Consider the following 4,875-nt stretch of genomic DNA (forward strand, 5'->3'; position numbering starts at 1 on the left):
TGTGACAAAATTATAATGAACTTCGTGCTTGGTGTCTCCTTCCCGTTCCTTTTGCGTCTCCGTTTGTCAAAAAGTTCGTCACTGTTTTTCATGTGAGTCTGCATGTTCTGATCTCATTGGAGGCCGCTTACTTTAGTGAAAGAGCCTCAACCCAGGTCAGAAGATTTGGGTTTGATTACTAGCTCCAACTCTCCACCTTGTGTCACTCCTGGCAAGCCTCAATTTTCTCATCTCCAAAATGGGGATAATACTTGAATCACCTACCTGAGAGTTTATGGTGACAACCTCTTGTAGAATAACTTGTGCATCAGTCGATAGGCATTAAGCACATGACACATGTCAGGCACTGTGCTAAGTACTGGGGATACAAAGAAAGGCAAAAACAAGGTCCCTGCCCTCAGGGAGCCCACATTCTAGTGGGTGGTACCACATCAAACTAATCACATATAGGATATATATATAAATAGTAGATGAAAATTAATCTCAAAGGGAGGGAGCAAGGGCAGACTGGGGAAGGCCTGAACAGGGTGAGATTTGAGCTGAATCTTGAAGGAAGCCAAGACATTTGGGATGCAGAAGGAAAGAGGGAGAGCATTCTAGGTTTGGGGAACAATAAACTAGTGTGAAATTCATGGAATCAGAAGATGGAATGTTGCATGTGAGAAAGAACAAGTCAACCATTTTAGCTAGATTGTAGTGTGTAGAGGGGGGTGGAAAGTATAGAGGGCTTTAAATACCAAATAGGAAATTTCATATTTGATCTTAAAGTAATAGGCGCCATCAAAGTTCATTGAATACTAAGGGGTGGTAAGTGTTAATGGTCAAATTTGTTTTAGGAAAATCACTTTGGTGTCTGTGTGAAAGATGGATTGGACTGGGGAGAAATGAGGCAGAGAGAACAAACAGAAGGCTCTTGCAATGGTCCAGGAGAGGTGATGAGAACCTGTATTAGTGGGATGACTGAATGAAGAGAAGAGAGCATGTAGGACAGATGATTATGAAGATAGAAATGACAAACTTTTCTAAAAGACTGGGTGTGTGGAGTAATGAGGAAGATGGCACATAGTTTGTGAGCCTAGGTGAGTGAGAGTATGATGATATCCTCAATGGTGATATGAATGTTACTAATATTATTACTAATGTAACAATATCAAAGAAGAGGAGTTTTGGGGAAAAGATAATTCTGTTTTTGATGTAATGAATTTAAGATACCTATAATACATCTGATTTGATGTGGGTTGGTGATGTGGTACTGAAACTCAGAAGAGACGAGGGGTGGATATATAGATCTGGGAATCATCTGTATAGAGAGGATAATTGAACAAATAGAAGCTTATGAGATCATCAAGTTAGATGAAAACAAGGCAGAGAACAGCCTTGGGGGGGAAACTTCCATTTTCCCAAAGTTAATAGGCATTGACATTATTGAAGATCCAACAAAAGAGAATGAAAAGGATCGGTCAGATAGGTAGAAGAACCAAGATAAAACAGAATCACAAAAACTCGGAGTATACATGAGGAGAATAAGGTCAAATGCTGCAGAGGTCAAGAAGGGAGTAATCCAAGACTGAGGTTTGGCAAGGGGTGGTCCATGATTGGACAAGGGAACAAGGCATTTAAGTATAGAATAGAATTAAACATAGAAGATCCAGTAGAATTGAACTGATTAGTGAAGAGGTGGAGATAGGGAAGAGTGGAGAGTAGCCATTAATGGGGTTGTTTGTCCTTCCTTCTGGAAGAGGACCAGTGACCATCATGACAGTGATGTCTTGATTTGCATATGAACTGGGTATAAGTGAGGCAGGGCTGTGCAAAGTTGTCAACCCCACAATCTACTGTAATAGCCTGGGAAAGAATTGAGGGCCACCCCTGAATTGAAGCCACAGTGAAGACAAAAAACAGGAGGACAGGATATAAGCTATAGCGAAAGATGGAATGATAAAAGAATGGTCAGATAAAGGAATTGTGGAGTTGTAGGCATGAAAAGTGCAACATTTGTGGCTGATGGCAAGATTGAAGGTATGACCAGCTCTAGTTAGCTGAAATGGAGTGAAGGCATGAAAGTTATGGGAATTTAGTAGATTAAGGAACTGGGATGTTAAGGGTATTTGAGGAAGCATCTGTACATGCATTGAAGTTTTCTAGTATGAGGGCAGGAGTTGCGGAGAGAAAGGTTGAGTCAGGCATTGAATTCATTGAGGAAGGAAGAGTTTCCTGGGCAAGGATAGCTAATGAGCATCAGAACCTGGATTGGGTCAGAAATTTGGACAGCATGAGCCTCACAGAAAGTTGCTGGGTTTGCATGAAAGTTGCTGGGTTATGGAGGTAGACAGGAAATTCAGAAGTGACAGTGGACCATAGGGAGTATTTCAACTCCCCCATCCACAGCCAGTGAATCAAGGGGTATGACGAAAGTGTAGCCAGCTCTGGAAAGGGACTCCATGCCATCAGAAGGGAGCCAAGTCTTGGTGAGACCCAAAAGATGGAAGGAGAGACAGGAAACCCTTAAAGATGAAAGGAAGTTTGTTAATCATGGAGGAGGTATTCCAGTGAACATAGTGAAAGTGGGACAGATCTGGAGTGGGACATTGGGAAGAGGAGGAGGGTTAAATCTGAGGGTAATGGAAAGTTTGTCCATGGGAAACGGGATTCAGAATCAATGGGATGGAGAATGTATGAGGAGTTGGGGGTATGGAGGCTATAATCACTGAAAAAAGAATCCAGGAAATATATCAGTGGCTGGAGACAGATCCATTGAGGGATGCAATTGATTAGACTGCGCAATACCTGGAGATACCTCATAGGTGGCAGTGACGTGTCCTGTGGACCCTAGGAGCCTCTCTCAAGTAGGCAGGAGCAGGGTGGGGCATATATGGCCCTGGGATACTCCTGTCAGATGGCAGGAATTCAGTCAGTCAACATGCATTTATTAAGAGCTTACTATGTGTCAGATACCTTACTAGGTACTGAGAATACAGATGCAAGTAGAAAGACAGTTCTTACCCTCAAGAAGCTTACATTCTATTTGTGTGTGTGTGTGTGTGTGAGGCAATCTGGGTTAAGTGACTTGCCCAAGGTCACACAGCTAGTACATGTCAAGTGTTTGGTCTGAGGCCGAATTTGAACTGAGGTCCTCCTGACTTCAGGGCCATCCACTGCACCACCTAGCTGCCCCTACATTCTATTTAAAAAAAAAAAATTATTTTTAACATATGTTTTTAAAACTTTGAGTTACAAATTTTCTCCCTTCCTCCCTCCCCACCCACCCTCATTGAAAAGGCAAGCATCTCCATACAGGTTATAGATGTGTAGTCATGCAAAACACTTCCATAGTAGTCCTGTTGTGAAAACTAAGTATATTTCCCTTCATCTTATCCTACCCCCCATTTATTCTAGTCTCTCTTTTGACCCTGAAGGAGCTTACATTCTAATGGAGGAAAACAACACTGATGTGTGAATTCCAGGGCTGGACTGAGGTTCCAGATTGAAGGGGTTTCTGGAGGATGATAGAAAAAGTCCAGAGTATAGTCTAGAGAGGAATTAATTGTGCAAAGTGGGTGGCAGAAAAGAAAAAGGGATAGATAACTAGAATCTGCTCCCGGATGCCCTCTAGTTCAGGTTCCCAAACTTATTTGACCCCCTTTTAAAAAATTTTCTCAATACCCCCTGGAAATCGACTTTATTTAACCCTTTAAGGGTTTTTGTTTTGTTTTTGAAATTTGCATCATTTCAAAAAATTATTGCCCCTCCCCCCATGATTCCAGCGCCCTCCAGGGGGCGATATCGCTCACTTTGGGAACCTATGCAAGAGTATTGGAGCAGGCCCTGGGGTGAATATGAAGGCCTATGCTGGCAGGGTCTTGCAGTAAAGCAGGGCCAGAGGAAAACACAACTGGGTGGACTGGGTACTTTATAAATAAACGTTATCCAGCCTCACCTGGGCCCTCCCTGTATGTAACAAGACCATCCTTTGACTCCTTCCTAATTGATGGAGGGTCATTGAAGCATTTTTATTATTTTTAAAATAATAGTTTATTTTCCCCCAGTTACATGTAATGACAATTTTTAACAATTGAAGCATTTTTTAAAAATGCACCAAGAACAGAAGGAATCACTGAAAAGCTGGACAGCTTTACTGTATACTCAAGCAGTCAGTTCAGTGTTTTTTCAGTCCTGTCCCACTCTTCGAGTGGTTTCCCATTTCCTCCTGCAGCCCATTTTACAGATGAGGAAACTGAGGCAAACACGGTTAAGTGACTTGCCCAGGGTCACAGAACTAGTAAGTGTTTGAGGCTGGATTTGAACTCGGAAAGAGGAGTTCCAGGCCTGGTGCTCTATCCACTATGAAACTTAGCTGTCCTAAGAAAAAGCAAGCTGTAGATAATTAATAGGTAATTAATAGAGACTTGCAGTTTCATGTATACCCCTCTATCCTCTTTTTCTGTTTTACTAGGCATATACGAAGGTCCATATTATGTGATGTTTGTTAAGTTCAAAAATAAAAAAAATTAAAATCGATCAATCATCAATATAGTCCTTTGTCCTGTCTTGCACCCAGGATGCAGAATCGCTATGCCGGCCCCTCCTACCAGTGAATCCTCGCCAAGCCCCGCCTCCAAACGCGCACACTGGTTAACACATTCAGGCCCCTCCCACTCGGGAGGAAATGGAAGCCTGGCCCCGCCCCTAAAGGTCAGCCGGCTGGAACATCCAAGCCCTCGGCGCAGAGTTGGACTTCGCCCCGCCCCGCCTCGCCCCGCCCCGCCTCGCCCCGCCCTCTGCCGCAGGAAGCGTCGGTGGACGCGGGGGCTGAGCATGCGCCCTCGGAGGCGGCGGCGCATGCTCAGTAGCGCAAGCGGAGTTTGTGTGTGCGCG

This window comes from Vombatus ursinus, unplaced genomic scaffold, assembly GCF_900497805.2.
Source record: "Vombatus ursinus unplaced genomic scaffold, bare-nosed wombat genome assembly UNPS02014775.1, whole genome shotgun sequence".
NCBI lineage: Eukaryota > Metazoa > Chordata > Mammalia > Diprotodontia > Vombatidae > Vombatus > Vombatus ursinus.